Below are 21,495 nucleotides of genomic sequence, written 5' to 3'. Positions count from 1 at the left end.
GATGGCCTGATATAATGAAAACACACAAAAGTACAAAACTTACTGGTAAAGCATCTAAACAGAACCAAAGACAAAAACTACATGATTATCTCAACAGATGCAGAAAAGACCTTTGACAAAATTCAACAGCCCTTCATACTAAAAACTCTCAATAAATTCAGTATTGATGGTATGTATCTCAAAATAATAAGAGCTATTTATGACAAACCCACAGCCAATATCATACCAAATGGGCAAAAACTGGAAGCCTTTCATTTGAAAACTGGCACAAGACAGGGATGCCCTCTCTCACCACTCCCAGTCAACATAGTGTTAGAAGTTCTGGCCAGGGCAATCAGGCAGGAGAAAGAAATAAAGGGTATTCAATTAGGAAAAGAGGAAGTCAAATTGTCCCTGTTTGCAGATGGCATGGTTGTATATTTAGAAAATCCCATCATCTCAGCCCAAAATCTCCTTAAGCTGATAAGCAACTTCAGCAAAGTCTCAGGATACAAAATCAATGTGCAAAAATCACAAGCATTCCTATACACCAATAACAGACAAACAGAGAGCCAAATCATGAGTGAACTCCCATTCACAATTGCTTCAAAGAGAATAAAATACCTAGGAATCCAATTCACAAGGGTATGTGAAGGACTTCTTCAGGAGAACTACAAACCACTGCTCAGTGAAATAAAAGAAGACACAAACAAATGGAAGAACATTCCATGCTCATGGATAGGAAGAACCAATATCGTGAAAATGGCCATACTGCCCAAGGTAATTTATAGATTCACTGCTATCCCCATCAAGCTACCAATGACTTTCTTCACAGAATTGGAAAAAACTACTTTAAAGTTCACATGGAGCCAAAAAAGAGCCTGCATTGCCAAAATAACCCTAAGCCAACAGAACAAAGCTGGAGGCATCACCCTACCTGACTTCAAACTATACTACAAGGCTACAGTAACCAAAACAGCATGGTACTGGTACCAAAACAGAGATATAGACCAATGGAACAGAACAGAGCCCTCAGAAATAACACAACACATCTACAACCATCTGATCTTTGATAAACCTGACAAAAACAAGAAATGGGGAAAGGATTCCCTATTTAATAAATGGTGCTGGGAAAACTGGCTAGCCATAAGTAGAAAGCTGAAACTGGATCCTTTCCTTACACCTTATACAAAATTTAATTCAAGATGGATTAAAAACTTAAATGTTAGACCCAAAACCATAAAAACCCTAGAAGAAAACCTATGCAATAACATTCAGGACATAAGCATGGGCAAGGATTTCATGTCTAAAACACCAAAAGCAATGGCAACAAAAGCCAAAATTGACAAATGGGATCTCATTAAACTAAAGAGCTTCTGCACAGCAAAAGAAACTACCATCAGAGTGAACAAGCAACCTACAGAATGGGAGAAAATTTTTGCAATCTGTCTATCTGGCAAAGGGCTAATATCCAGAATCTACAAAGAACTTAAACAAATTCACAAGAAAAAAACAAACAACCCCATCAAAAAGTGGGCAAAGGATATGAACAGACACTTCTTAATGCAGCCAACAGACACATGATGCAGCCAACAGACACATGAAAACATGCTCATCATCACTGGTCATCAGAGAAATGCAAATCAAAACCACAATGAGATACCATCTCACACCAGTTAGAATGGCGATCATTAAAAAGTCAGGAAACAACAGGTGCTAGAGAGGGTGTGGAGAAACAGGAACACTTTTACACTGTTAGTGGGACTGTAAACTAGTTCAACCATTGTGGAAGACAGTGTGGTGATTCTTCAAGGATCTAGAACTAGAAATATCATATGACCCAGCCATCCCATTACTGGATATATACCCAAAGGATTACAAATCATGCTGCTATAAAGACACATGCACATGTATGTTTATTGCAGCACTATTCACAATAGCAGAGACTTGGAACCAACCCAAATGTCCATCAGTGATAGACTGGATTAAGAAAATGTGCCACATATACACCATGGAATACTATGCAGCCATAAAAAAGGATGACTTCGTGTCCTTTGTAGGACATGGATGAAGTTGGAAACCATCATTCTCAGCAAACTATCACAAGAACAAAAAACCAAACACTGCATGTTCTCACTCATAGGTGGGAATTGAACAATGAGATCACTTGGACACAGGAAGGGGAACATCATACACTGGGGCCTGTCATGGGGTGGGGGGAGGGGGGGAGGGATAGCATCAGGAGACATACCTAATGTAAATGATGAGTTAATGGGTGCAGCACACCAACATGGCACATGTATACATACATAACAAACCTGCACATTGTGCACGTGTACCCTAGAACTTTAAGTATTTAAAAAAAAAAAAAAAAACTTACTGGTGAAGCAAACATACAAATGAGGAAGAGAATGGATCAAACAGTACCATTACAGAAAAACACCAAATCACAGTAATGAACAATAAGAGAGAAAGGAACAAATGATGTACAAAACAACCAGAAAACAATTAACAAAATGACAGGAATAAGTCCTCACATCAATAATAACCTTGAATGAAAACATTAAATTTTCCACTTAGAAGATATAGACTGGCTAAATGGATTTTTTTAAATGACCAAATCGACTGGGTGTGGTGGCTCACGCCTGTAATCCCAGCACTTTGGGAGGCTGAGGCAGGCGGATCACGAGGTCAGGCGATCGAGACCATCCTGGCTAACACAGTGAAACCCTGTCTCTACTGAAAATACAAAAATTTAGCCGGGCGTGGTGGTAGGCGCCTGTAGTCCCAGTTACTCAGGAGGCTGAGGCAGGAGAATGGCGTGAACCCGGGAAGCGGAACTTGCAGTGAGCCGAGATCGCGCCACTGCACTCCAGCCTGGGGAACAGAGTGAAACTCTGTCTCCAGAAAAAAAAAAAAAAAAAAAAGAAATGACCAAACCATATGCCACCTACAAGGAACTCACTTTACCTGTAAAGACACAGACTGAAAATAAAGGGGTGGGAAAAAATATTCCACATAAATGGAAACCAAAGCAAGCAGCAATAGCTGTACTATTAGATAAAACAGACTTTAAGTCAAAAACAGTAAAATGAGACAAAGAAGGTCATTATATAAGGATAAAAGGATCAACTCAGCAAGAAAATAAAATAATTCTAAATATGCATGCATGCACCCAACACTGGAGTATATGGATATATAAAGCAAATATTATTACCTCCAAAGGGAAAGATAGACTACAATACAAGAAAAGTTGGGACTTCAACACCCCACTCTCAATATTAAACAGATCATCTAGACGGAAAATAAATTAAGAAACAGTGGATTTAACAGTGCACTTTAGACCAAATGTACCTAATAGAAATTTATAGAACATTTCATATGACAGCTACAGAATATACATTCTTCTCACCACTAAATGGAACATTCCCTGGGATAGACCATATGGCAGGCCACAAAACAAGTCTCAACAAATTTTTTTTAAAGTCTAAATTATATCAAGTATCTTCTCAGATAGCAATGGAATAAAACTAGAAATCAATAATTCTTGTTATTTGAAAATTAGACAAACATGGAAATTAACAACATGATCCTCAACAACCTTTGAGTCAATGAAGTAATTAAGAAGGAAATTTTTAATAATCTTGAAACAAATGAAAGTCAAGACACACAACATACCAAAACCTATGGGATATAGGAAAAGTAATGCTAAGAGGAAAGTTCAAAGCAATAAACGTCTACATCAAAAAAAATTGAGAGATTTCAAACAAACAGTCTAATGATACACCTCAAGTAACTAAAAAAGTGAGAACAAACAAAGCCCAAAATTAGTAGAAAGAAAAAAGAAAGATAAGAGCAGAAGTAAACAAAACAGAAACAAAAAATGTATACAAAGGATCAATGAAACAGAGAGTGATTTTTTGGAAAGATAAACTCAGGCCGGGCAAGGTGGCTTACACCGTAATCTCAGCACTTTGGGAGGCTGAGGTGGGTGGATCACAACCTCAGGAGTTCAAGACCAGCCTGGGCAACATAGTGAAACCCTGTCCTGCAAAAAATACACAAGTTAGCTGGGCACTGTGGTGCATGCCTGTAGTCCCGGCTACTTCGGAGGCTGAGGTGGGAGGATCTCTTGAGCCCAGGAGGTGGAGGTTGTAGTGAGCCAAGATCACACCACTGACCCCAGCCTGGGTGACAGAAATAAAACTTTATCTCAAAAAGAAAAAAAAAAAGAAGATAAAATCAACAAACTACTAGTTATATCAACCAAACAACGAGAGAGGACCCAAATAAACAAAATCAGAAATGAAAAGGAGATATTACAACTGACAACATCTAAATAAAAAAGATCATCGGACTATTATGAACAACTGCACACTGAAAAACTGGAAAGCCTAGAGCAAATGGATAATTTCCTAAACACATACAACCTACCAAGGTTGAATCAGGAAGAAACAAAAAACCTGAACAGGCCAATAATGAGTAACAAGATTAAATGAGTGATAAAATGTCTCTCAACAAAGAAAAGCCCAAGGCTGAATGGTTTCACCGAGGAATTCTACCAAACGTACAAAGAAGAACTAACACCAATTCTCCTAAAATTATTTCAAAAAATGAAAAAGGGGAGGCAGGGCAAAATGGCAGAATAGAAAGCTCCACCCATCATTCCCCCACAAGGACACCAATTTAACAACTATCTACACACACACACACACACACACACAAAACCTTCTTTTTTTTTTTTTTTTTTTTTTTTTTTTTTTTTTTTTTTTTTGACACGGAGTCTCGCTCTGTCGCCCAGGCTGGAGTGCAGTGGCCGGATCTCAGCTCACTGCAAGCTCCGCCTCCCGGGTTCACGCCATTCTCCTGCCTCAGCCTCCCGAGTAGCTGGGACTACAGGCGCCCGCCACCTCGCCCGGCTAGTTTTTTTTTTTTTTGTATTTTTTAGTAGAGACGGGGTTTCACCGTGTTAGCCAGGATGGTCTCGATCTCCTGACCTCGTGATCCGCCCGTCTCGGCCTCCCAAAGTGCTGGGATTACAGGCTTGAGCCACCGCGCCCGGCCAAAACCTTCTTAAGAACCGTAAATCAGGTGAGCCCTCATAGTGCCTGGTATTAACCTGGTATTGCTGAAAGGCTCTGAAGAGGTAGAAAAAACAGTCTTGAATTGCTGACACCCACTCTCCCCGACACCCCAGCAGCAGCTGCATGGTCTGGAGAGCATCTCTGGGTGCTGGGGGAGGGAGAACACAGCAATTATGAGCCACTGAATTCAGTACAGTCCTGTTAGAGGAGAAAGGAAAACCAGACCAAACTCAGATGATGCCCGCCCACAGAGTGAGCTTTTAAACCAGGACCAGCCAGAGGGGAATCAAAGGCCCAGTGGTTGGAACTTGAGTTCCTGCAAATGTCGCCACCTACACTGCTGTTTCTTTAAGTAAATATGAAAGGCAGTCAAGGCCATAAGGACTGTGTGATGGTTAATACTGAGTGTCAACTTGATTGGATTGAAGGATGCAAAGTATTGATTCTGGGTGTGTCTGTGAGGGTGTTGCAAAGGAGATTAACATTTGAGTCAGTGGACTGGGATAAGCACACCCACCCTCAATCTGGGTGGGCACCACCTAATCAGCTGCCAGCATGGCCAGAATAAAAGCAGGCAGAGGAACACGGAAGGACTAGACTGACTTAGTCTTCTGGCTTACATCTTTCTCCCATGCTGGATGCTTCCTGCCCTCGAACATCAGACTCCATGTTCTTCAGCTTTGAGACTCTTGGACCTTCCACCACAGACTGAAAGTTGCACTGTTGGCTTCCCTACTTTTGACGTTTTGGGACTCAGACTGGCTTCTTTACTCCTCATCTTGCGATGGGCCTATTGTGGGACCTCACTTTGTGATAGTGTGAGTCAATAATCTTAATAAACTCCCCTTGTATATATACATCTATCTTGTTAGTTCTGTCCTTCTAGAAATCCCTAACTAGGATGGGTGAGTGCGGGGCGGGCGTGGGGAAGCACCCACCTCCCCTCGCATGTGGCTGGAGGAAGGAGAAACGCGCCGAAGGGCCCGTCCGTCCGGGCAGCGGGCCTCCCTGGAGGCTCCCCCCAGTCCTCTGCTCTAGCCTGCTGCCCCAGCCTGGCCGCTGCGGGCCCCGCCCAGACGGCGCGCGCGGAATCAGTTCTGAGTCTCTTCTGCTCCCACCTTTTTCTCCTGAGGTGGGTGTTTGTCCGGTTGCTGGGCGACCTTTCCTGCGAAGGAGGCTGTGCCTTCATTCGGTCGCGCCCTGGGCTGGGGAGGCACCTCCCTGGTGCGCAGGAACCGCAGGGGCGGGTAGGAGCCACGCTCTGCCTAAGCCCTGGAGAGAGCGGAGCTGGCACCGCGCAAGGGCCCCTGCCTCCCGGGAGACTGGGATTTCTCCTCACTTCGGGACCCCTGACTGTGGAGTGTCAAAGACGGAAGAGGACTTATTGACCTTGTCCACCCCCGTCCCTGCTTTTCACAGGTTAGGAAAATGGGCGCCTGGAGAACGGAAATGCAGTTATCAAAATTGACTCTAGAAGAGAGAAACCTAATAGAACAATAACAATGTAATAAATTGGGAATATTATCAGAAAGCTATCATCCTGCTAAACTCCAGGCTCGGATGGTGTTACAAGAAGGAAGGAAGGAAGGAAGGAAGGAAGGAAGGAAGGAAGGAAGGAAGGAAGGAAGGAGGGAGGGAGGGAGGGAGGGAGGGAGGGAGGGAGGGAGGGAGGGAGGGAGGGAGGGGAGAGAAAGAAAGAAAAGAGTCCCTCATGAAAAAGAAAGATCTTAAGCAACATGATGGATTCAGAAGCTCATGGAAAGAGACCACCAGTACTAACATCTTCAAAACAAGATATGTCACCTCATATTACAAATTTGGTGAAATGAAGCATTACTTGTGTGGCTGCTGTGCAACCTTCAACAACGTCGCCATCACATTTCCCATTCAGAAGGTCCTCTTTCCACAACAGTTGCATGGCATCAAAACCCGGGATGCAACACTTCAGTTGAGAAGGGATGGATTTCGAAACTTGTATGGTGGAATCTCTCCCCGATTGATGCAGCAGACAACTACACTTGCACTTACGTTTGGTCTGTATGACGATTTATCCTGCCTTCTCCACAAGCATGTCAGTGCTCCAGAGTTTGCAATCCGTGGCGTGACAGCAGTGCTTGCAGGGACAACAGAAGCAATTTTCACTTCAGACATTGCTTCAAGACCACAAGCATCATGATAAATTTACCAACACGTATCAGGCTTTCAAGGCACTGAAATGTCATGAAATTGGAGAGTATTATCGAGGATTGGTGCCCATTCTTTTCCGGAATGGACTCAGCAATGTCTTTTTTTTTTTTTTTTTTTCCTGCCTTCAAGGTCCCATTAAGTAGCATCTGCCTACCGCGACGACTCACAAAGCTCATTTGGTTAATGATTTTATTGGTGGAGGTCTATTGGGTGCCATGTTGGGATTCTTGTTTTTTCCAATTAATGTTGTAAAAACTCACATACAGTCTCAGATTGGTGGGGAATTTCAGTCTTTCCCCAAGGCTTCCCAAAAAATCTGGCTGGAATGGGACAGAAAACTGATAGATCTTTTCAGAGGTTCTCATCTAAATTACCATCTGTCCCTTATCTCTTGGGGCATAATCAATGCAACGGTTATATGAAAAAAAAAAACATCAGTTAAGTGCCATTTATCAACTGAATAGACCTTCTAAGAAGAATGCAGTTTGGCCTCTGTCTTAATTGGCCAAATACAAGTTGGTGTCATAACTCCAGGCCACAGTGAGTTATGGGCAAAGCTGTTTTCCTTAAGCATCAACAAAATAGAATAAAAGTTTCCAATAGGAAAATACAAGGGTTTTTTGTTTTTTGTTTTGTTTTGTTTTTGTTTTGTTTTTTGTTTTTTATCACTACCTAAGATATTTAGGCTAATTGCCTGGTAAATAGCTGTCCGTCTGATGGCCTTTGACAGGGAACCTAATCCCCAAAATAGGATTCTTTTTCTCAAACCAGTCTTAAAATCTTCTGCATTGAAACATAAATGACTGTGACCGGGCCAGAGACTCCTCAGGCTTCCTTTGTTACTCTATTGCTTACTTCTCTGCCCTCAGGGGCAGCTGCAGAGGATAGTCTTCATTAAGCTCAAGCATATGACAAAGGGGCGGAACAGAGAAGAAAAACAGCTTATTAGGTATAGGCTTTTCATGATAAATTGCTTGTATTAGTTTTGAAACTAAGCACCAATTGGAGAGTCATTATACTATTTCTATTTAGATATGGTAGATCAAGGAGCTACGAAAGTTCTCATTTTGCTCTGTAGGTTTGAAAGTTTTCTGTTTGATTCTGACTGTGACCTTCAACCCTTCCAAAACATCCTTAATTTAACTTCACTTATTTCACTGTCAAAAGACAAAGGGACTTAAATTTTGTTATAGGTGTTCCATCAAGTTTTCCTATTAATTGTGTACAGATACAATGCTGTTTAGCTTGGTTTCTTTGAATTATTGGTGCCATCTCAGCAAAGGACTGTGGTTATTTTTCCCCTTGAGTACGAGTTGGTCATATTCAAGCATCCTGTTCTCTTAAAACTCTCATTTTAAAAAATAAACACTTTCATAACATTTCGTTTTAGAAGTCTATTAATGCAATCCCACATCCCCCCACCCCTGGTTTCCAAATATTACAGAGTTGGGAAAAGGGCTCAGGATAGTTTCCACCCCACAGTGTTGGCTGTCTTTTATTTTACTCTTGGAAATAGAGACTCTATTAGAGTTTTGACATTTTGAGAACCCAGTTTTACCATTGTGTCAGTAAAACAATAAGATAATTTGAGAGCATATGATCTAAATAAAGACATTTGAAGGGTTAGTTTGAATTCTAAAAGTAGGTAACAGCCAAATAGCATTCTCATCCCTTAGCAGATGAAAACTTCTTTGTCAAAGGAATTGGAACATGTGAAAATATTTTTTCCAGATAAAGCAAAATGATTCATATGCCACTTCCAATTGACTAATGAAATATAAGAGACAAACTGAAAAAGTGGATTATGAATCTTAAAACCCTTTCTGTAAATATTATGTAGTTAAAGATTGATTTCCAGCATGACATGATGGTAGGTTTCTTGTTAACCAGTTTTTCTTCTTTCGGATAATTGCATGTGAATATGTACACATGCTGACCAAAATAAAATCAGGGCCTCAACTTGGTAGTTTACTTAAAGTTTCTGGGCAAATAGTCCATAAAAGCTGTTTACCTCTAAATGCTGTATGGCTGGTTAAATACAATGAACATCCTTCCTTCAGCTGTAAAGGATGAAGCGTATTAAGTATTAGCCAGGCAGTAATGAACGTAAATAGCCATACAACAGCTCTGTCTGACAATGTTGTGCTGGATATTGCAGTTTACTTTCGAGGTGCAGATGTAAGGATTTAAAAGATAATAATAATTTGACACCAAATAAATATGAAATAAATATGAGTAGCATCCTTTGGCCTGTTAAATAGAGTCAGGATTTGAAAGGAGTTGAGTTTGAGAAATGAATGAATAAAAGCACCTTGATGCCTGACCCTCTCATTCATGTGTGTGACTCTGAGCACTCATGGGCATGTCCAGCTACTCAGCACAGGGCAGGTGGGTTAGCCTGGGGTTATACCTTAGCCCTGGGAATAGATGCCATTGGACCTTTGGTTTTGCTGGGCTTCCTTTGTCTTTACACCTCATACAGGTGGTAGAAATTTGAAGCACTTTTGTGAAATATAAGCTAAGTGAGAATTCTAAGGAAAATGCTTTGGTTTCTGCTGTCTCAAATAAGTGGCATTTAAAAACAATTCCTAATAAATATTTTTAAAGGTTTTAACTCAGTGTTTTTTTTTTTTATTTCTTTGTCACTTTTTACAGCTTTTGAAGACCAAACTGCAAATATATTACCAGGGATGGTTTCGTATCATCCTATAGACTTCTTAAATTTGACAGAAAATTCAACAGAACTTGTAACCAACAGCTTTTTCTGAACTTGAAGTCAAAATGTGTTGTTAATAAAGGATTCTAACTATTGTTTTTACCTTCAGTGTGACCTAATGTGGTAATAATTTTGAAAAGGCAGACTGGGCATGGTGGCTCGTGTCTGTAATCCCAGAATTTTGGGAGGCCGAGGTGGGTAGATCACTTGAGGTTAGGAGTTCGAGACCAACCTGGCTAACATGGCAAAACCCCATCTCTACTAAAAATACAAAAATTAGCCAATCATGGTGGCACATGCCTGTGATCCCAGCTACTCGGGGGGCTGAGGCAGGAAAATAGCTTGAACCCAGGAGGCAGAGGTTGCAGTGAGCCCAGATTGCGCCACTGCACTCCAGCCTAGGCGACAGAGCAAGACTCCATCTAAAAAAAAAAAAAAAAAGGTTGAAAAGGCAAACTATTGAATATCTGAAAAGCTTTAAAAGTGCCCTTTCTGTTACATATGTGGCACAAATGGCTCATGAGCACAGGACACTTATGGTCTTGTGTCCTATACTTCATGTCTGAATGCCACCAGGAATGTTATGGATTCTGGATTTAACACATTTAGAGTGGTATAATCCCTCAGGACTGCACCACAGAGTAAACACAACCTTTATATGGTGGTGAATATGTGTGTCTTTCTTGTTTCATTTGGGGTTGGGGACAAAATCAACGTTTTTGTCTAAACAGTCGATATTCATTTTAACCTGGTTGGTTGTGTAATTACCATATTGTGTAATCAACGTTTTTGTCTAAGCAGTCGATATTCATTTTAACCTGGTTGGTTGTGTGATTACCGTATAGCCATATTGTGAACTGTGCAATAAAACAGAAAGGTGTGTGTATATAATTACCTTTGGATACCTAAAATTCCCAAGCTCGGTTACAATGTAATACTCAGTATAAGGCTGTGCAAACATGTAAGGGAATAATGGTAGTCAATGGGATATATGAAATGGGATCTAGAGGGCTTTGAGTGAAGCCATTCATGTTGAACTAACACTGGTTCAGTGTAGATGAAGTAGAGTGAGGGATATGCGTTCATAAAATGAAGGGTGGACAGGAGATTACATTTGAAGAAAGGGTAAGCACTCAGACTTGGTTTCTTTTAAATTAAAATATTTCTTTTGTCATGTGCAAATACATACCAAAGACTTGAACAGGCATTCTCTTGAAATTTGAGGATTTTTCGTTTTTAATGCTGTCTTTGCTTAACATTAAATATATGTTGCCTAATGGCTCCCAAATTTGTGGGAGTCTCTAAATGTTTCCTCTTAAATGTTCATTATTAGAAGTGGTTAAGCACACAATGCTATTTTTGTTTGATAGTTTGAGTTTTATGACCGTATGAGTTTAAATGAAATATGTTAAATGTTTCAGAGTTAACACTTTTTTTGGATAATTTGAAATGAAGTTTGTTTTTCAAGTCAAAAAAAAAAAAGAAAGAAAGTAAGTAAGAAAGAAAACCCTAACTAACACAGACTGCGGCTCTTCGATGAGTCCTAGTGCTGAATCAGGCCCAGACATGGTGGACTGGGCAAGGGTGGCAGGTAGGGGCGGGCAAATTACTGAGACATCAACTGAGGTGCTAAGGAAGTGCTAGTATCACCCTCCCCTAAGCCCAGGCTGCACAGTTTGTGGTTCCAAAACAGAACTCTGCCTTCTACTTCAAGAGAGGAGAAGGAAGAGTGGGGAGAACTTTGTCTTCCGTCTTGAATACCCACCCAGCCACAGAAGACTAGGGCACTAGTCAGAGTCACAAGGCCCTCTGTCCAGGCCCTGGCTCCTGGATAACATTTTCAGACACACGCTGGGCCCGAAGGGAACCCACAGCTTTGAAAAGAAAAACCCAGTCCTGGCACCATGCATCACCTGCTAACTGAAGAGCCCTTGGGCCCTGAATAACCAGCAGCAATACCCAGGTACTATATTGAGGCCTTGAGTGAGTCTCAGGACTTGCTGCTTCAGGTGATACTCAGCACATTACCAGCAGTGGTGGCAATGGGGTGAAACTCCTTCTGCTTGGGAAAATCAGAGGAAAAAGTAAAGCAGACTTCACCTTGCACTTTAGGTACCAGCAGCGCCACAGTAGGGTAGAGAACCAAGCAGGCTCTTGGGGTCCCCAATTCAGGACATGGCTCTTGGCATTTCTGGACCTGCCCTGGGACAGAGGAGAACCCACCGCTCTGAAGGGTGACTTTTAAGCCACACAACATTCACCACAAACTTACTAAAGAGCCCTTGGGCTTTAAGGGAACATTGGTATTAGTCTGGTGGTACTTTCCATAGGCCTGTGGTGGTAGTGGCCATGGGGTGAGGCTTCTCTGCCTTTAAAAAGGGGAGGGAAGAGTGGGAACAACTGCATCTTGTGGTTTGAGTGTGAGGCTAGCTGTAGTACAATAGAAAACAGGTAAATTTCTAAGGTTTTGGAGTCTAGCCCATGAATCCTGGTTGGCACCTCCAGACCCACCTGGAACCTGAGGATACTCACCACCCTGAAGGGAAGGACACAGGCCTTTGCCACCTGCTGATTGTAGAGCCCCAGGGCCTTGAGTGAACATAGGCAGTAGCCAGAGAGTGGTTATGGCAGGCCTTGGGCAAGACCTTGTGCTGTGCTGGCTTCAGGTCTGACCCAGACCAGTCACAGTGGTGGTGGCCACGGGGGTGCTTGTGTTACTCCACCCCCAACTTTAGGCGGCTTAGAATAGAGAGACAGATTCCATTTGTTTGGGAGAAGTAAGAGAAGAGAATAAGAATCTCTGCTTGGTAATCCAGAGAATTATCCCGAATATTGTCCAAAACCATCAAGGCAATACCTCTACAAGTCTGCAAGAACCACAGCTTTACTGGACTTGGGATGCCTCCTAAAACACATACAGTTTAGATCAAAATATTCAAATCTGTCCAGATGTCTGGAAAGGCTTCCCAAGAAAGTTGAGTACAAAAAATCCCAGACAGAACACTACAATAAATACTTTAGCTCTTCAGTGCCCAGACAGTGAAGAACATCTATTAGCATTAACCCAATTTAGAAAAACATGACCTCATCAAATGAACTAAATAAGGCACCAGAGACCTATCCTGGATAAACAGAGATATGTGACTTTTCAGACAGAAAATTCAAAATAGCTGCATTAAGGAAACTCAAAGAAATTCAAAATAACACAGACAAGAAATTTATAATTCTATCAGATGAATTTAACAAAGATACTGAGATAACTAAAAAGAAACAGAAATTCTGGAGCTGAAAAATGCAATTGGCATACTGAAGAATGTATCAGAGTCTTTTAAGAGCAGAACTGATCAAGCAGAAGAAAGAATTAGTGAGCTTGAAGACAGGTTATTTGAAAATACTCAATCAGGCTGGGTACAGTGGCTCATGCCTATAATCCCAGCACTTTGGGAGGCCGAGGTGGGTGGATAAGTTGAGGCCAGGAGTTTGAAACCATTCTGGGCAATATGGCAAAACCCCATCTCTACTAAAAATACAAAAATTAGCTGGGTATGGTGGTGTGCACCTGTAGTCCCAGCTATTTGGAAGGCTGAGGCACAAGAATCACTGGAACCCAGGAAGCAGAGGTTGCAGCAAGCCTGGGCAACAGAGTAAGACTCTGTCTGAAAAAAAATAATAATAATAATCAAAAGAGCAAGAGAATAAACAATAAAAACCAATGAAGCACACCTACAGGATCTAGAAAAAAGTCTCAGAAAGGCAAATCCAAGAGTTATTGGTCTTAAAGAGGAGGTACAGAAAGAGATGGGGTAGAAAGTTTATTCAAAAGGATAATAACAGAGAACTTCCCAAACCTAGAGAAAAATATTAACATCCAAGTACTAGAAGGTTATAGAACACCAGGCAGAATTAACTCAAAGAACACTACCTCAAGGCACTTAATAATCAAACTTCTGTCCAGGCACAGTAGCTCATATCTGTAATCCCAGCACTTTGGGGGACAGATGTGAATGAATCACTTGAACCCAGGGGTTTGAGGCCAGCCTGTCTCTGCAATAATACAAAAAATTAGCCAGGTATGCTTTCATGTGCCTGTAGTCCCAGTTTTCAGGGGTCTGAGGTGGGAAGATTACTTGATCCTAAAAGGTTAAGGCTGCACCACTGCACTCCAGCCTGAGACCCTGTCTCAAAAAATGACAATAATAATAATAAAACTTTTGGATGATAAAGAAAGGATCCTAAAAGCAGCAAGAGAAAATAAACAACATACAATGGAGTTTCAATACATATGGCAACAGACGTTTCAGTGAAACCTTACAGACCAGGAGAGGGGGCATAACATACTTAAAGTGCTGAAGGGAGAAAATTTTTACCCTAGAATAGTAAGTCTGGCAAAAATATCTTTCAGACATGAAGGAGAAATAAAGATTTTCCCAAACACACTAAAGCTTAGAGATTTCATCAACTCTAGTCCTGTCCTACAAGAAATGCTAAAGGGAATACTTCAATCAAAAAGAAAAGGATGTTAGTGAGCAATAAGTAATCATCTGAAAGTACAAAACTCACCGGTAATAGTAAGTATACTGAAAACCACAGAATATCATAACATAGTAACTGTGGTGTGTAAACAGCTTTTATCCTAAGTAGAAAGACTAAACACTGAACTAATCAAAAATAATAGCTACAACTTATAGACAGCACATGAGATATAGATGGTACAATAAGATATAAGTAGAAACAACAAAAAGTTTAAAAGTCAGGGGATGTAGTTAAGATGTAAAGTTCTTATTAATTTTCTCTTTGCCTATTTGTTTTTTGTTGTTGTTGTTGTTCATGCAAACAGTGTTAGGTTCTTACTGGCTTAGATCAATGGGTATGAGATAGAATTTGCAAGCCTCATGGTAACCTCAACCCAAAAAAAAATACAATAAATATACCAAAAAAAAAAGCAAGAAACAAACCATATCACCACAGAAAATCACCTTCACTAAAGGAAGACAGGAAGGAAAGAAAGAAGGAAGAGAAGTTCACAAAACAGGAAACAAAAAAATTGCCAGGAGTAACTCCTTATTTATCAATAATAACGTTGATGTAAATGGACTAAATTCTCCATTAAGAAGATATAGAGTGGCTGAATGGATTGAAAAAAAAGCAAGGCCCATTGATTTGTTGCCCATAAGAAACATGCTTCACCTATAAAGACACACAGAGACTAAAAATAAAGGAATGGAAAAAGATATTCCATGCCAATGAAAGCCAAAAAAGAGCAGGAGTTGCTATATTTATATAAGACAAAATGGATTTCAAAACAAAAACCATAAAAAGAGACAAAGAAGGTCACTATATAACGATAAAGGAGTCAACTCAGCAAGTGATATAACAATTGTAAATATATATGCACCCAATGCTGGAGCACCGAGATATATAAAACAAATATCATAGCTAACAAGAGAGATAGACTGCAATACAATAATAGGTGGAGACTTCAATACCCCACTTTCAGCAACAGACAGATCTTCCAGACAGAAAATCAATCACACAAAAAAGTGGACTTAATCTGCACTATAGATCAAATGGATCTAATAGATATTTACAAAACATTTTATCCAACAGCTGCAGAATGCACATTCTTTTCCTCAGCACATGAATTATTCTCAAGGATAGACCATATGTTAGGTCACAGAACAAGTCTTAAAACATTCAAAAAAATTGAACTCATATCAAGCATCTTCTCTGACCACAATGGAATAAAACTAGAAATCAATAACAAGAAAAATTTTGGAAACTGTACAAATGCATAAAAATTAAACAATATGTTTCTGAATGACCAATGGGTCAATGAAGAAATTAAGAAGGAAATTGAAAAAATTCTTGAAACAAATGATAATGGAAACACATCATATCAAAACTTATCAGATACAGCAAAAGCAGTACTAAGAGGGAAGTTTACAGGTATAAGTGCCTAATCAAAAAATAAAACAAAAACTTCAAATAAACAATCTAACAATGCATCTTAAAGAACTACGAAAACAAGAGCAAACCCAAGCCCAAAACTGGTAGCAGAAAACAAATAGAAACGATCAGAACAGAAATAAAATAAATTGAAGTGAAGAAAAGAATACAAAAGGTCAATGAAACAAAAAGTTGGTTTTTTCAAAAGTTATACAAAACTGGCAAACCTTTAGCCAGACTAACTAAAAAAAAGATAGAATATCCAAATAAATAAAATCAGAAATGAAAAAGGAGACATTATAACTGACACTGCAGAAACTCAAAAGATCATTAGTGGCTATCATGAGCAACTATACGCCAATAAATTTGAAAATCTAGAAGAAATGGACAAATTCCTAGACTCATACACAACCTACCAATGTTGAACCAGGGAGAAATCCAAAACCTGAACAAACCAATAGCAAGTCATAAGATCCAAGCCATAATAAAAAGTCCCCCAGTAAACAAAAGCTTGGGACTTGGTGGCTTCTCTGCTGAATTCTACCAAACATTTAAAGAAGAACAAATACCAATCCTACTCAAAATATTCCAAAATATAGAGGAGGAGGAGGAAATACTTTCAAACACTTTCTATGAGGCCAGTATTACCCTGATGCCAAAACCAGACAAAGACATGTCAAAAAAAGAAAACTACAGGCCAATATCTCTGATGAATATTGATGCAAAAATCCTCAACAAAATACTAGCAAACTGAATTTAATAATACATTACAAAGATCATTCATTATGACCAAGAAGGATCTATCCCTGGGATGCAAAGATGGTTCAACATATGCAAATCAACCAATGTGATACATCATATAAACAGAATGAAGAATAAAAGCCATATGATAATTTCCATTGATGCTGAAAAAGCATTTGAGAAAATTCAACATCCCTTCATGATAAAAAACGCTGAATAAACTGGATAGAGAAGGAACACATCTCAAAATAATGAAAGCCATATGTGACAGACTCACAAGTAGCATCATACTGAATGAGGAAAACTGAAAGCCTTTCCTCTAAGAAGGGGAATACAACAAGGATGTCTATTTCCACCACTGTCATTCAACACAATACTGGAAGTCCTAGCTAGAGCAAACAGATAAGAAAAAGAAATAAAGGGCATCCAAATTGGAAAGGAAGAAGTCAAATTATCCTTGTTTGCAGATTGTATGATTTTATATTTGGAAAAACCTAAAGACTCCACTTGCTGGAAACCTCTGTGGCCAGGGGTGCCTTTGCCCAAGTTTTGATCAGGCCTGCTGGGCTCATTCCACCTGGCAGGTGCATTTGGCTAGTGCTACTGGCCCCAAGGTCATGCCTGCCAAGGGTGAGCCAAGCACAGAGTGGCAGGGGATGCATGAGTAAGCAAGGGGACAGCCAGGCCCACTGGCTGTAGTGGGGCAGGCAGCTCCAGGCACCAGCAGGGGCTCCCTGTGAGGCTTCGGCTGGACCTGGCGTACCGCAAATGGCTTCACCGAGGGTCCCAGGGAACACGGTAGTACCTGGAAGCTTGGAGATGCCAGGAACCATGGAACCCCAAAGAGGGTGTCACAGCCCTAGCTTGGGGAGCTCCTAAGTCTGGGCTCCCCTAAGGGTCACAGCTCTTCTCTCCTCTCTTCTCTCCTTCATGTTGCCCACAATGTGGAAAACAAGGGTGATGTTTCAGCCCAGTTTGTGTTACAGCTCTTTCAGTCCTGCTATCCAGTGGGTCTGGAGGGTCCTGGGTTCTTGTCCCACATCCAGGAAGAATGAGATACAGAGACAAGAGGAGAGTGAGCAAGGTGAATAAGAGCTTTACTGAGTGACAGAATATCTTAGAGGAGACCCTGGAGTGGGTGGCTCCTCTCCGCAGGCAGGTCATCCCATCAAGTTGAAGAGACCTGAATTGGGTAGCCTCTTCCGACCACTGGTAGTCCCAACATCTTCCCAGCTTTTAGCAGAGAGGAGACCCTGGAGTGGGCAGCTCGTCTCCACAGCTGGTCGTCCTGTGGAGTGTCTGAGTCTAGCTGAGCTTGGGGTCTTTATGGGCTGAGAAGGAAGAAAATGCATGCTGATTGACCCATGGGTGGCCATGGGCAGGCCTGGAAAAGGCACTATAAGTTCTCATTCTGGTTCATGGAACTGAAAGCCTGGCTCCCAGGCTTCCAGCCATCCCTGGCTTGAAGGTGAGGCTTCACCGGGGACCTGCCCCTTTCCGCCCAGGAGCCTGTCTGCCTCCTGCTGCTGTTCATGGTGCCCAGGCTGTTTGTGCAGAGGGGCACCTGCAGGCCATCGCTGAGCTGCCTTCAGCATCCACCTTTGCCTCCCTCCTGTGCTCATCAGTGCCCAAAGTCCAGAGGGGGTGGAGGCAGCAGGGGGCTGGCGTGTCAGCACCGCCCCAAGTGTGTGCACACCCAGCCGGTTGATGACAGTGCCCAGGCTTGACCTCAACTTTGCTCTGAGATCAGAGTGAGCACCAGGAGTGGGGAGAGGCCAGGCAGCAGTGGTAGGCACTTCTGAGCCTGCAGGGACAGGGGCCAAGAGTGCAGGACATGCCCAGGTCCATAGCCACAGGTTAGGCAGCTGCAGCCACACCTGGGAGAGTGGGGCTCCTGTCTGCTCCCAGCTCTCTCTGGCTCTGCAGAGCCCACAGCCCAGTTGCGCCTCCCCTGCAGCTGCCAGCATCTTGGCAGTGCCCACACCAGGCAGGCCACCATTGCCATCACCATGTATATCAACAGAGTGATATTGTTAGTCCATATGTCTTTCTTTTGCTTCCAAGTGTCACACTGCTCTCCAGGATAACCCATCTACATGCTCTAGCAGTACAGGAGGATTTCTATAGCTCCATGTCCTTGCCAAAACTTGGCACAATCCAACTATCATTTTTTTCTAGTCTGGTAGATTCCTTCAAAATAATGATTTTGTTTCAAAGGTATAGATTAAAGTCTAAATATTAAATAAGATATTATAGTGTTTCACAGAACACAGTAACAATCTCCAAAGCGTTTTTTATTGTTGTCGTTGCTACTGTTGTTTTGCAAAATTCTTGTGTTAGAAATAACTTCTGTGGCCAAGCAGGGTGGCTCACACCTGTAATCCCAGCACTTTGGGAGGCTGAGGCAGGTAGATGGCTTGAGCTCAGGAGTTTGAGACCAGCCTGTGCAACATGACAAAACCCCATCTCTACCAAAAATACAAAAAAACTAGCTGGGCATGGTGGCATATACCTGTTGTCCCAGCTACTGAAGAGGTTGAGGTGAGAAGATTGCTTGAGCCCACGAGGCGGAGGTTGCAGGCACACCACTGCACTCCAGCCTGGGAGACAGGGTGAGACTCCCATCTCAACAAAACAGAAAGAACTTTTGTAAGTATAGCTTTTATTATCCTAACTGCTGATCTAGCAGCTACAGGAGAAAATGGAGCATTTTCTCTTCCTTATCTTGAAGAAACTTCTTTCACCAGAAATTAGTAGGGCCTCTAGTTCTCAAGGTCAACTACCTAAATTCCATTGGTTAATCCTGAGGGATAAGCAGGCCTGAGAAGAAATGCAATCACACTGGGGAAAAAGGTAGTAGGGCCTCTAGTTCTCAAGGTCAACTACCTAAATTCCATTGGTTAATCCTGAGGGATAAGCAGGCCTGAGAAGAAATGCAATCACACTGGGGAAAAAGGTAGTAGGGCCTCTAGTTCTCAAGGTCAACTACCTAAATTCCATTGGTTAATCCTGAGGGATAAGCAGGCCTGAGAAGAAATGCAATCACACTGGGGAAAAAGGTCAGAGTAAGGATTATTGGAATATGGAGCATATTTTATTGTAATCTTTATTAATTTGTATGCATTATGTGTACCTATGTGTTTGCATATGTATTGCTGTGGTGTGTGTGTGTGTGTGTGGTGTGTGTGGGGTGTGTATGTGTGTGGTGTATGTGTGGTGTGTGTGTGTATGGTGTGTGGGAGGGGTGTTGGGGGGGTGTGGTGTGTGTATGTGCTGTGCATGTGGAGTATATGGGGTGTATGTGTATGTGAGTGGTGTATGTGTGTGATATGTGTGTGTGGTGTGTGTATGTGTGTTGTGCGTGGTGTGTGTGTCTGTCTGGTGTATGTGTGTGGTGTGTGTGTGGTATGTATGTGTGTTGTGCATGGTGCATGTGTTTGTGTGGTGTATGTGTGTTGTGTGTGTGTGGTGTGTACGTGTGTTGTGTGTGGTATGTGTGTCTGTGTGGTGTATGTGTGTCGTGTGTGTGTGTTATGTGTATGTGTGTTGTGTGTGTGGTGTATGTGTGTTGTGTGTGTGTTGTATGTGTGTTGTGCATGGTGTGTGTGTCTGTGTGGTGTATGTGTGGTGTGTATGTGTGTTGTGCATGGTGTGTGTGTCTGTGTGATGTGTGTGTGTTGTGTTGTGTGTGTGTTGTGTTATGTGTGTGTGGTGTATGTGTGTTGTGTGTGTGGTGTGTATGTGTGTTGTGCATGGTGTGTGTGTCTGTGTGGTGTGTGTGGTGTGTGTGTGGTGTGTATGTGTGTTGTGTGTGTGTGTGGTGTGTATGTGTGTTGTGTTTGTGTACAGAATTGGCTTCAGCAACCAACCACTTCCTCATTCCCTTTGCACCTTCTAGTCCATATAAGGAGAGAGAGAGAGAGAAAGAAAAAGAGAGAGGACTATAAACTCTAAACTGTATTATAAATAAAATATTTGTTATTTGTTCTTATCTGAACACTGGAATCCCAATCAGGACAGGAACAGTGTAGTTGGGTTTTTCACTGCGGATATTCAGTACCTAGGAAGGTGCCCGTGACATAGTTCAGCTGAATGAGTCTTAGTTAAGCGGACATGTTCACTGATGGAAACTTGAAAAATACAAAATAAGTATAAGGATAAAAATAAAAAGCAATACTAATTTCATCAGCCAAGATTGGGGAGGGGTGAGGAGAACCACTGTAGAACCTTCATACTTGGTCTCTAATCTATTTCCGAAGTGTATATAGATATATGAATACATAAACACCAAGTGATACAATATCTATCATTTTGTAGTCTGCGTTTTCATCTGGCAATTTAGCATAAGCATGTTTTCATGTCATGCCCTTAGCTACCACACAGTCAATGACAAAGCTGAAATTCAAATCTGGTCTGATAGGATTAAGTGTTGGTATTATTAACCAAATGCTATACAGCTGCAATCTAAACTTGGCAGCAGTATAGCATATATACAAATACATGTACAATATAATGTAATACAATGATCTTAAATACTTACTAGCTTGATAATAACACTTCCAGTGAAACATCAGCTCCATGAGAGCACTAGTCTTCTCTGTCTTATTCTCTACTGTATTCCCAGGGTCTAGAAGAGTTCCCGCCAATACTAGGAGTTCATTAAATACATGTTAAATAAATAAATAAACAAATGGACGAATGAATTTTGCAAGCATCTTTACCAGAAAGGTAAATAGATTGAGGACTTTGTGTTACAGAGAAGTATGGCACTATTTGGAGAGTACTAAGTCTAACCCTGCACAGGAGTAAACAAAGACCACAGTGCATTGCGCACTCGCTCCA

The 21,495-nt window shown here is 41.4% G+C and overlaps 1 long non-coding RNA gene and 1 pseudogene across 1 annotated transcript; one reads left to right on the top strand and one right to left on the bottom strand.

The window, feature by feature from the left end:
- Positions 1–6,735: 6,735 nt before the first annotated feature.
- Positions 6,736–11,550, top strand: LOC102122929 (mitochondrial nicotinamide adenine dinucleotide transporter SLC25A51-like; annotated as a pseudogene).
- A 6,179-nt stretch (positions 11,551–17,729) lies between these two features.
- LOC135967265 (uncharacterized) lies at positions 17,730–21,290 on the bottom strand. The gene is made up of 2 exons (XR_010581251.1): positions 21,194–21,290; positions 17,730–17,984 (listed from the first exon to the last, which is right to left on the bottom strand). It is a non-coding gene; the product is annotated as an uncharacterized lncRNA (long non-coding RNA).
- Positions 21,291–21,495: the final 205 nt, after the last annotated feature.

This window comes from Macaca fascicularis, chromosome 14 (genome assembly GCF_037993035.2).
Source record: "Macaca fascicularis isolate 582-1 chromosome 14, T2T-MFA8v1.1".
NCBI lineage: Eukaryota > Metazoa > Chordata > Mammalia > Primates > Cercopithecidae > Macaca > Macaca fascicularis.
The sequence above is the reverse complement of the archived record's forward strand: the minus strand, read 5'-3'. Positions and strand labels throughout refer to the sequence as shown.